We start from the raw sequence: 12,434 nt of genomic DNA, 5'->3' as shown, positions 1-12,434 counted from the left end.
TGAGCCTCTAGGCCTGTGGATGGGCTTTCACCTTTTCATACCCATCTTATCCGCCAACACTCAGCTAAAGCTCCGAATGATGCCTTTACTGACTCCCCAGTCACTAAGTCCACCTCTCCACCCCCCATCCCGATGAAACTGCCTTGTGTATACTCCCTCACACACACTCACACACCCACATGCTCACTCACAACATATATACACACTTGCACACATGCACATACTCACGCACTCACATTCACATACACACTGACTTGAATATAAACTTTGTTTCAAATTTGCCTTTGTATTTCCATCACCTATCATAGTACCTAGAACATAGTAGGTGCTTAATCAATGCTGACTGATCGATCTTCCTATGGCATGAATGTAAGGCTCTTCCCCAACCAGGCTGTTCTCTGGACACACTGTGGTGCTCAACACTGACGATGCCTTCCCAATGGGGTCTGAAGATGGCAGAGGACAGAGGGACCCTCACCTCTCTTTCCTCAGAGGTTCTGCCCCCAACAGACAGTCCAAGCTTAACCTAGCCTTCTCAGCCACGATTCCATAGCTGGCTCACATAGCGCTCACATCCAGATAAATCCCAGCTATTTCTACGTGGTCGCTATTGAGCCAATGCTTGTCATCGTATTCTTGGGAAATTGGTCTTTTGAATACAAGTGGAAAAACTTAACATTTTCTCCACTGTATTCTCTTATAACTTTGGGCCAATGTACTGGCCTGACCAGATCTTAACTCTTACCTGTGTCTCTCTGTTAGCTAATCTGCCTCGATGAACATCTGATAGCCTTGGGGAAGTAAACAAGGGTGGCCCAGCCCAGAGCCCTGGGGCACCCCACTGCAGACTTCCTTTTAAAGTGACATAGAAGTGGGCATGGCTACCTTTGAGCCCAGCTTCTCAGCCGGCTTGAATCCACCTTCCCACCTTGTGCCTTTCCAGGACAGATGTGCCCAGGGATGCGCCAAACACCTCAAGTCTGCATTCTCGTGTCAGAGGAATGAATGCCCCAGAGAAGCTAGGACAAGACACTGGAAGCCAATGTGTGAGAATTGTGAGCATGTAGGACTGGAGCAGGGGGTCAAGGCCACTTCCTCTGAGGATCTGGCTGTCCTCTGCCCACATCAGAATGGAGCTACAGCATTCTTCGCTTCAGGATGAAATATTTAGCTACAGAAGAGCGAGAGAATAGCCAGTGCCTGGGGGTGTGGGGATTGACTGAAGCAGCAGGAGATGTTACCTGGGGAAGGAAGGCTCAGGGGGAACTGATCAGTTGTCATGGAGAAGATGGATGAGATGTTGGCTCTCCTTGGCCTCTGAAGACTGAATTGGCAGCAGTGGGTGGAAGGGGTGAAGAGGTGAATTTAGATTGGCCTGCAGGGAAATCCTCTGCAGGAACAGCTGCCCCAAAGAATAGGACTGCTGCTATAAGAACGCCCAAGGGAGGGATTCAGAGAGTCCTGGGAAGGCTTATGTGAACTGATGCAGAGGGAAAGGAGCAGACGCAGGAGAAGCACCAACAGCAGAATTGTAAAGGAGTGCGTGTGTCAATCGATGAGCAAGCATTTAATACCCACTGAGTGCATGCCAGCCAGGCACTCTAAGCACCAGGACATGGATGCAAAGAACAAAATGATCCCTTCTCCAAAACGGGGCAGGCAGAGTTTACAGCATGAACTCAAAGGGAATGAATACAAATACATACCAAGCACTAAAATGCAAGGTAGCTTTTGAGGGAGGAGACCAGGGAAGGCTTGAGCACAAGGCTGTGCCTGGGCTGTGTCTTAAAGAACAGAGACCATGTGAGATCAGGGTAAGGAAGGCCTACATTCCAGGCATGAAGACAGGAGCTGGAGCAGGCATTTTGGCTGGATCACAGAGAGTGGGAGGAGCATGATGCCCACTGAGGTTGCACAGGAGGGGCCAGGCTGGGAAGGGCTTCAGAACCTCTAAGCAGAAGATTTTCTGTGTCTTCCCAGGGGTAATTGGGAGCCCCTGACGAAAGTTACACAGTCAGATTTGTGCCGCGTAGGAAATGCACCCAAGCAGGAAAGACTTGAGGCCGGGAGGTCAGTGCCAATATCTAATAGTCAGGACCTGAACTGAGGAGGTGACCACAATGTGAGAGGAGAGAAGGGTCTGGAGCGGGGGGAGATCTTGAAGGCAGAAACAGGAAGACTTGGTAACTGATCATCTGGTGGCCACAGGGAATGAGGAACCAAGAGTGGTGCCAAGGCCATAACCCTGGAATGCTGGAAGGATGTGTGATGATATTCCTGCCAGAGATGAGGGAGAAAGGTTTGGGGAAAGGTAGTGCACCCAACTGTGACACGGTGAGTTTGAGATGTCATCTCTGGAACATTCAGGTTAAAACGTCTGATGGGCAACTGGCCATGATATAGTCTGAAGCTCAAGGAAGGAACCAGAGCCGGGGACCCAGATATCTATGTGGGAGCATATCCGCCAATACAGGCTGAAGCCATGGGAGCTGATGGGGTCACCAGAAGGCAGGGGTTAGAGGGAGGAGAAAAGAGGTCTCAGGACCCATGCTGGGTCACTGCCACTAGAGACAAGTCAGTAAAGGAAGCAACAGAGATGACAACAGAGATGAGGAGAATCAGGAGACAGTAGTATCATGAGAGCCCCTCGAGGTGAAGAGGTCAAGTGTCTACTGAAGCCAACTGGCTGAGAAGGATGAAGATGAAGAGAAGGTGTTTGATAGCTCATTGGTGACTTTGGAGAGTGGCTTGGGCTCAGTGGTGAGGTCAGAGGCCAGACAACAGAGTTAAGTGTACAGAGTTAGAGAAGAGTCCGTCAGTCAGTTGATAAACATGTATTAGGCACCTACTATCTGCCAGGAAGAAGTCCTGAGGAAAGAATTAGGGAAGGAGAAGAGGCGCCATTGAATAGAGGTCACTTTTCCAAGGAGTTTGACTGAGAAATAGGGGAGGTCAGATGGTAACACCTTGCCCCCCTTTTACATGGAATGATCTTAAGGCTTGTAGCACGCTTATATATGTTATGCTATACTTAAGGAAAAACCTCAGATGTCCACAGTGGAGATCCTTTCTCCATCCTTCTTTGGATATGGAAATGTTCACGTTTGTTGATAAATATCAAGGTCATACATTTTAAAGTTACTACCAAAATGGCAGAGGACTAAGTGGAGTGGGGAAAGGGGCTGCCTTGGAAGCCTGAGGCTACCCCCAAGCCCCTTCAAAGCAGACAGCAGACAGCCACTTTCTGAGGATCTTCTATGCAATTCTTGTGCTGTCCTGGGGGACAAAGATGATCCTGAGGCCCTGTCTTCTCTGAGAGTCTGAGATTCTGAGAAATACTGCTTTTCATTATTTCTCCCCATGGTTTCTATCTACCATTACAAAGTGGGTATCTTGACAAGACACTGACACCCAGAGGCAGTGGGTTATTATCAGGGGAAATATGGTCTCCCAGATAATTCCCAGGGCTAGGACACAGCAGGTGCTGGGTTTACCCCATTCAACTGTGTGACTTTGAGCAAGCTACTTTACTTCTCTGTCCATTGGAGGGACTCAGACGAGGTGACAGGGGAGACAACCTGAGGGAAGAAGGCACTTTGGACCACTGCCTTTTGCTAGCCTTTTCCTGGGCTAGCAAAGCTGCTTCCCCAAGCATGCTCTCTCCTCCAGCCAATCAGGGACCCTGCTACATGGCCTCTCTCCACCTTCATGGTCACCCCCTAGTTTAGGCCATCTTGTCTCTCCCCAGGATTGCCGTGTGAGCACTTCATCTCCCTTCAAGGTGGGCAGGAAGGTGCAGCAGATGGAGAGGTGGGGCACCATGACCAAGGCTTCCATGTAGAAACACTTGTCAGCTGAACTTGGACCAAACTCTGGTCTGTCTGCTGTGAGAGGAGGTGCATGCCCTGCCTCAGTTTACTGCCCAAGGCCAGATAGGTGGAGAACATAAACCCACAGCCTGAAGAAGAGCTGCTTTCTGCAGTTGTCAGCTGCCGGTCTTCTCATGCATATGGATGGCAAGGTTTTGGACATTTCCAAGAAATCAAGGAAAAGAAATGGACCAAAATATAGGAGAAAAGGCGAACTAGTTCCCATCCCTGTCCCAGCCCTTGGGGAGAGTCCATGGCCCCTGAGGCTCTTTTTCCCTTCTCTACACAGTTTCTGTCTGGGCGATCTCATTGGCTGCCACGGATGCCATCAGCCTCTCTGTGCACCTGATTGTCAAAGCCACGGACCCGGGGCTAATCTCACTTCAGAGCTCCAGTCCAAAGGTCTCAGTCACTGCTTCGCATCATCATTAGGATGTCCCAGAGGCACCTCAAACTCTGGTGTCTAAAGCAGATCTTGTCTTTCCTGGCCCCAGTCCAAGGAGTCTCTAACCCAGCCCAACTCTGGCTCCTGCTGCCTGAATCAGAACCCCCAGGATGCAAGCTGGATCCTCTGACCCACTAGGAAGCTCCAATCACCTTCCCTACCACCACCAGGGCTTCTTCAATGTTCGCACTCCTGGGAGGTGGGGAGTAACAGCCTCATTAGCCCCACTTCATAGACGAAGAAGCTGAGGCACGGAGGAATGAATGGATTCCCCAGGACCAAAGAGCTAATAAGGGGAGACTCAATCACAGTCTTCTGATTCAAATGGACTCAAAGTGCCTTTGTCAGGTGCCTACTATTCCCCAGGCCCTGCCCAGGAAGCAATCTGGGAGCAATCTAGAGTTTACTCTCCAGGAGGAATGCACCAGGCCAAAAGGAACCTACGCTGACTTCAGTGGAGAGGAACACAGAGAAATGCGGGCAGCAATCAGGGGAGGCTTCACGAGGGAGGTGGTACCTGAAGCTCTAAAATGGGGAGACTGAGGGGAACAGCCTTCTAGGAAGGAGAGGAAGCCCACACACAGGCCCAAGGTGGAAGGCCTATCCAGTAGAGGGACTAGCAGTAGAGTGTATGGGTGGAATGGAGGGGATGTGGTCAGCTCTGTGACAGAATTCTGAAAGTGAGGTTGGAGCTCGACTGGTGAGGCTACTCTTAATGGCCAGGTGAGTCCCATGTATTGCATTCCAGAAGCACCAGGGAGACCCAGGGTTTGTGAGTAGGGTGGAGATGTGGTCCACCCTAAGTTTGGGGTTATTAACTCCACAGATAATTGGGGAGGGGAGAGTGGAAGCCAGAAGGGAGGTTAGGAGGCAGTTGCAGTGGGGCAGTTTAGATAAGATGAGAAGTCACCTGAACTAAGAGGTGGCTGTGAGAATGAAAAGTGGAGGTGAGAGGTTCGTGGAGGTCAGACTGACCAGACTCAGCAGCTGCCTATATATGTGCCAAGTCAGGGTCTTGGAGAGAGGACTCCAGGATGGCTTGGAGAGGGATACAAGGGGGATGGTACCAAGGTTCCCTCAACAAAAATAAGGATTTGGGGAGCAAGGATGAGCTTACTGAGGGGAGCAGAAATGTTCTTTTTCCTCCACCTGCCTCCAATACTACCCACAGACTGACCCTATGTCCTGGCTGTGGGCTTAGCACCCACCCCATGGCCACTTCACAAGCCCTGCCCATCTCCACTGCTAGAGGCAAATAGCTCAGTGTCCATTAACAGGGGAGATGGGCACAGGGATTCAAGACTACCTGACATAAGGGTTAGCTAGTGAGCTCAGAGCTGCCCAGGGGTGCACCTGAGCTGGAGTCATCAGAAGGGGGCTCAGCACCACCACCACCCCACCCTTAGTCAGCCAACCAACAAGCGTGATAGTCCAGTAACAGCCTACAAAGGAAAAATACCTGAACTCCGATGTTCTCAGCTCCATATCCTGGTGCCACTGGGCTGACTCTTGAAAGCCACATATGACTAAAATTATCCAAATCTTCCATATGCATGTCCCCTCCCCCACCCCCTGCCCCTGTGCTAAGAGGAGAGGCAGGAACTGCTCCCTCCAGCCTTCCCCACTGAGCCACATTCAGGGGGAGGAACCTGGCTGTCCTCAGGCAGCTCAAAGAGTTTCATGAATGAATGAATGAATGAATGAACAGACAGAGAGATGGACAAAACTAAAGACACTGAAACTTTAGAAAGGGACTGACTGACTTCGGGGGAGATGGTGGTAGAGGACATCACAGAAAGACACTGGGCACAACCAGAGAGGAGCTCTGCCCAGTTCAGTTGTTCCTGAAAGGCTCCATTCAGGGCCTCTAAGCCTGGAGTTCTTTGACTCACAGAAGCCCAGTTATCCAGAGCTGGCAGGGCCCTTGGGGGTATCCAATCTGACTCATCTGGGAAGAGTGGGCATCTGGCATGTCTTTGTATCTCCATATGCAGCATGCCGCCTGGCACATAGCAGATGACTAATAAATGGTGGTCAGTTGATTGATTTGCAACCTGCCACCTCCTGGGCACCCCCTTCAGCTTTGGGAGAGCTCCCTCAGAGGGGAAGTTTTCCTGACATCCAGCCTCAAGCTGCCTCTTCCATAATTCACACTCGTTGCACCTGGTTCTACCCCCATGTATGGGAAAAATAAACCTGATGCTTCCTCTACATGAAAACCCTTCAAATATCAAGACAACATTTCTCTCCTCACCTTCTCCCATCCTCTACTTCTCTTCTCCCACTTTCCTCAACTGATCCTCCTACTTCTTGGTCTCCAGGCTCTTTCCCATTCTGGCTGTCTCTTCCAGGCACTAGTTTGTCAGTATCCTTTCTACACAGAGGGACTGTCACAAGCCTGGCCCTGAATGTAATGTGGCTCTCCCAATTCAGTCAAAAAAGTTACCCCAGCCCACTGTGAGCTCATCCTCAGGCAGTAATCCATTCAAGCCCCAAGAGAGTTTTCATAGGATCTGCCTCAAGTCATTGGCCACCATCTTGTATTTGGGAAGCTGGCATTTGTCCCTATTAAATACCATTTCATTAGACTAAGCCCAGTGTTCTGATCTGTCGAGGTCTTTGAAAGCCCTCACTCCATGGCCCAGTGTGTTCTGGCTTCTTGTCATCAACAAACAAGTAGAGCACTAATGCCTTGAACCAAGTTGTTGATAAAAATGTTAAGCAGCCTAGACTTAGACACATATTTCTGGGGCACTCCGTTGGAGACCCCATACCAAACTGACGTTGAGCCATTAACAATCACTATAACTACATGAGTTTGAACACTCAACCAGTTCCTGGGACACTCAGTTTTCTCCCCACCTTGGCACATTTCTCCATCACTTCCATAACATTGCCCTGTCAGCGGTTTTCAAGGACTTTGTTAAAAATCTATGGAAATGCCATCTGGCTATAGTGATTTCCTGACGTACCAGTCTAGTGATCCAGTAAAATAAAGATGTAACATTCTTTAAGAACAATGTATCCATGGTGAGCCATTCCAGCACCCTTGGTAACTTTCCTTTTCTTTTCCAGATGATCATGAACTACTCCTTTTAAACTGCATCCTAGAACTTTCAAAGTCAAACTGACTGGCTGATGGCTTACAAATTCCATCCTCCTCCCTTTTTTTGAAAATTGAAACATTTGTGCCCCACCTGCCTGTGCTCTGGCCTCTCTCCTGGGCACCACAGGCTTTCAAAAGTGACCCCCAGCGAGGGCTCAGCCATCTAGATTGTCAGTTTTTTCAAGGCGGCTGAGTGCTCTCCTCCCATCCCTTTACTCAGCTTCAGATGTAACTACCCAGTGGTCATTCTCACCCAGTTCTCTCCAGGCCAAGGACAACATTCCTTGGCAGATGAGATACCAGACCACCATCATGGTTCCATCCCCGCCTAGGAAGCATCCTCTCCTTTCCCCAAGATTGATTTTGGCAGCATTTGGGTGCCACTGGAAATGTTACCTTCCATCTCTGATGTGGGAGGAACAACTGGGTGCAGCAACCACTGAGCACACGTAGTAGTAACAATATGAGTTCTGTAAGCCCTCACAAAGCAGAATAAACCAGCTGGCCCCATCACACCCAAGCCTGAGTCATTCCCAGCAGCTTCCTAAGGAAGCTTCCTTCCAATGGAAGCTTCCTTCCAACCAGCAATGTGGGAAGGTAGTAACTGCCATGGACTGGAAAGCAGAAAACCAATTCCATGTTGGGTTCTCACTTAGTCCTCTCCTAGGTGGGGGCTGTGGCAAATGACCCAATGTCTCCCAGCACCCACCGGCCTCCAGAGATGATGCACAACCCTGCCTGCACTGTCTACCTCATGCTACTGACATAGCCAGTGAGAACATATCTATGAAGTTTATTGGAAACTGAAAAGCTCTATTCCTCATGGGCCCTACGAACCACAGAGCACCTTAGAGATCCGAAGGGAAGCCTTGCTCCAGGGCTCCAGCAGGCCAAAGAACCCACATTGCCTTTCAAGGGAGTATTTCTGCTTGTTTGGAGTAGATCCCCTCCCCAGACCTCTCTCTCTGCTGGACAGCTCTGAATGCTCACAAGCCCACAGACCATGGAGCTCCGGGCACACAAGGCCAGAGCTTCAGGGGCCTCAGAGACCACCTGAACCCTACCTCATCCTTGGAAAAGAGCAGGCAGATACCCTGGGGCCCTCCTTTGGCCCTGTGCTGTGCAACATTTTTATCAATGACTTGGTTAATGCTACAGATGGCATGACTATCATCTGTGTAGACAACAGAGATCTGGGAGGCAGGCATAGTGAGAAGGTTGGCTGAGTCAAGATCCAGAAATATCCTGACAGACTAGAATGCATGCTGGAATCAAATGATGAACTTTTTATTGAGAATAAATACCCAAGGCAAGAGAAGATTCAGGGGCCATAATAGCTTCTGATGGGCCATTCTGTGGAGAAGGGACCTTGGCCCAACTGGGTGGAACCTTGAGCAGTGAGGGGAGGGGGGCTGCAAAGAGGCTGCCTTAACTGCCTGTTGATGACAACTGCCCCACAGTGGGATGGGTTTGAGCCTCAGAGGAGCTCACTGAAGGGCACTCAAGGAAAGACCTAAAGACCAGATGACCAGGATTGTGAGGTGTGCTATTGAGAGGACTCTGTCAGGCATGGATTGGACCAGGTGGCTACTGAGTTTCCTTCCTACCCTAAAATCTATGATTCTGTCTCCAAAAACTTAATGTCACAAATGCAAGATGGAAGGGCTGTCACCCAATAATAGTCTGAAAAAAAGGCTGCTGGTGGATTAGGGTTCTCTGTGATCTGGAAAGCAAGGATACACTTGGTGCGAGCCTAGTGTCCACAGTGAGGGAGGTGGCCATACTGCCTTCTCCAGAGCACTGAGCTCAGTTCTAGGTGCCCTGTTTGGGGAGCAGGCCAGAGGATGGGGAGGACTGGAGAGATACTCCACAAGATCCATGGGAGAGACTTGGGGTACTGAGCCTGGTAAAGGACAGGCTGGCTGTTTTCAGATTTTGAGGGCTATCATGGGAAACAGCAGTGTCTTGATCTGCTTGGCCCAGTGGTAAGAATGAGAGGAAGCCACATTCTGGCCCCAAATCTCCTAGAACCAGTCCTGGTTGCCTTGGGAGATAGGAACCATATGATTGCTCCTACAGAGGTGCAGGAGGAGTTCTCCTCCTCTCCTTTCCCTGAGTGAGTCACATTCTCCTACCCAGAAGATGAGGCCCTGCTGCCATCAGACAATCCTTTGGAATAACTTTGTTCTTGGATTGACTGTATGGGCTGGAGAATGTCAAAAGACATAGAAGTCAGGAGATTCAGGCTCTAGACATGCTGTGTGACCTTGGACAAGTCACTTATCTGCAAAAAAAAGATGTTCAAATGCCCAAAGGACTATAAAAATGTGCATATCCTTTGACTCAGCAATACTACTTCTAGGGCTGTATAAGAAAGAGATGATTCTTATGAGAAAAGAACCCACATGTACAAAAATATTGATAGTAGCTCTTTTTGTGGCGGTCAAGAACTTGAAATTGAGGGGATGCCCATCCATTCGGGAATGGCTGAACAAGCTGTGGTATATGAACGTAATGGAGTACTATTGTGCTGTAAGAAATGATGAGCAGGTGAACTTCAGAAAAACCTGGAAAGACTTAGATGAACCGATGCTGAGTGAAGTGAGCAGAACCAGGAGAACGCTGCACACAGTAACAGCAACACTGTAACAGTAACAGCAACATTGTAACAGTAACAGCAACACTGCACACTGTAACAGCAACACTGTAACAGTAACAGCAACATTGTAACAGTGACAGCCACAGTGTGTGAGGACTTGGCTCTTCTCAGCAATGAGACATCTAAGATAATTCCAAAAGACTCATGATGAAAAGTGCCATCGATGCCCAGAGAAAGAACTGTGGTTTCTGAACACTGATCAAAGCATCTTATTTGCTCTCTTTTTTTGCTTGCTTCTTCTTTCTTGTGGTTTCTTCCACTGGTTGTAATTCTTCTTTACATATTACACACCATCTTGGGGGGATGGGAGGGGAGAGATGGGGACAAAATTTGGAACTCATAATCTTATGGAAGTGAATGTTGAAAAACTAAAAAAAAAAAAAAAAAGATGTTCAAATATTCTCCAAAGTCCCTTGCAGCTTACATTTCTGATTAGGCAATAATTCTGTGAACCCCTCTGGGACTCACTTTCCCCACCTGTCAAATGGAAATAACATTTGCCCATCTCCCTTCTCCATGCAGTCATCCCACCAAGTAGAAGGGATAGACATGCCTTTGCCCTTCTCCTGGGCTCCTAGGGCCTCTGGGCCTACTGTCCCCTGCCACTAGAAGGCATGATAAGATGAAGGACCATGGCTTCTTTATCCTTGTAGCTCTAATATCTGGAAGCTCAAGTCCTCTGGGGCCATAGCCCATGGGGTCAATCCCTGAAAAGGTAGCTCAATCTTTGGTACAAACAAACCCAGCTGTCTTGTTTCCTGGTCATAGAACAATCCATAAATCAGGTGAAGATCGTGAACTGGCAGGCCCAAGAAGAACCACCATCAATGACCACTTGGAAATGGTGTCCAAACTTTCTAAGAGTCAGAAAAGTACAGTTAAGAGCCTGACATACAGGCTGCCATCTGCTGAGCGGGAAAGAAAGGCAAGAACTATCCATGTCACCTCTGATGGAGAAACAGGCATCGTGATGCCCTTTGTGGAGCCACAGACCCAGGTAGTCTTCATCAGACAATGACCAGTTATCCCACAATTCCCCCAAGATCTCACCCATGACCATATATATCTGAGGGTATCCAGAGAAAAAAAGACTGCTCTAAGGAGAGAGAGAGAGAGAGAGAGAGAGAGAGAGAGAGAGAGAGAGAGAATTTTAGAGGCCACTAGGGGGCGCCATAGTGCATAGGGTGCTGGACCTGGAGTCAGGAAGACCTGAATTCAAATTTTGCCTCACGCACTTACTAGCTGTGTGACCTTGGGCAAGTCACTTCACCCTGTTTGCCTCAGTTTCCTCATCTGTAAAATGAGCTGGAAAAGGAAATGGCAAACAGCTGTCGTATCTCTGCTAAGAAAACCTGAGACAGGCTCAAGAAGACCCAAATGAATGATAGAAGCAACAGCATCTTTGCCCATAATAGAAAGAAAAGGAAATAGTCCAGTTTTATCCAAAAAGGGAGCTGTGGCTGACGTGACTCTGGCACATCTTTCATCCTTCCCTGAGCATCTGGGCACCAGCACTTGGGCAGCCTCAAACCAAATCTCCCTCAGTGGAATATAAACTCCCTGAGGACATCTTCGTGGCCAAAGAGCTCGCCCACAGCTAGCAATTAACCAAGACCTTTTCATTCATTTCTCCACAAGAACTGATGAATGGGAACGCTCCCAAGTAAGCTGGGAAGACAAAGGAAGGGTGTGGAATGAGGAAAGCCAGAGCAGGAAAAGTCTCTGCACACTTAGACTGTGATGGGAGTGATTGGGGCAAGCACCTGGGACAGCGCCCAGAGGAAACCAAGCCACATTGCAGAGCCAGCCAGCAAGAGAACCAAGGGCCTCTGGTTAAAGCGAGGACGTTGCCCTTCTCTGCACAGACTGCAGATGATCAGTGTTTGTGGGCTCAGTTGGTGGACTTTATTTGCGGTTCTGCTTTGGTTCACTAAATTGAGAATAAGCGATTTTTTTAAAAAAAGAAAGTTCTTTCCCCAGAACACCAAGGTCTTTGCTTCAGTATAAATGAGGCCATTGGCGCATGGTCTGGCGTTGGGGCCATATGGAGACCTTGGCCTGCTCTCCAAACATCCTGCCTCCTGAGCTGCCTCGTGGTGTCCCTCCACTCTGAACAGGCGCTCCCAGGTGTGGGGGAGGCTAATGCCGAAGGCATAGGAAGTCACTAGCTGCTGAGTGCCCCTCCCCCAAACCACAGCTGCAGCTCCTTCTCTACTCAGAACTATCTGCATCTTGCACATCCAGACATGTCCATGAAGGAACCAAGAGGGGATTCATCCATTTTTTTTATGTTCTTTTTTAAACAAATCCTTTAAAGCTTCCTCCTGGCCTCAGTGATGCCGGCAGAGAGCCCTG

At 49.1% G+C, this 12,434-nt stretch overlaps 1 protein-coding gene across 1 annotated transcript in view; it reads right to left on the bottom strand.

The window, feature by feature from the left end:
* PITPNM3 (PITPNM family member 3) overlaps positions 1 to 12,434 on the bottom strand; it is a 103,148-nt gene that overhangs the window by 68,820 nt on the left and 21,894 nt on the right. The window lies entirely within an intron of this gene.

The sequence above is a fragment of the Notamacropus eugenii genome, chromosome 6 (genome assembly GCF_028372415.1).
Source record: "Notamacropus eugenii isolate mMacEug1 chromosome 6, mMacEug1.pri_v2, whole genome shotgun sequence".
Taxonomy (NCBI): Eukaryota; Metazoa; Chordata; class Mammalia; order Diprotodontia; family Macropodidae; genus Notamacropus; species Notamacropus eugenii.
This window is presented reverse-complemented; position numbering and strand designations above follow the sequence as displayed.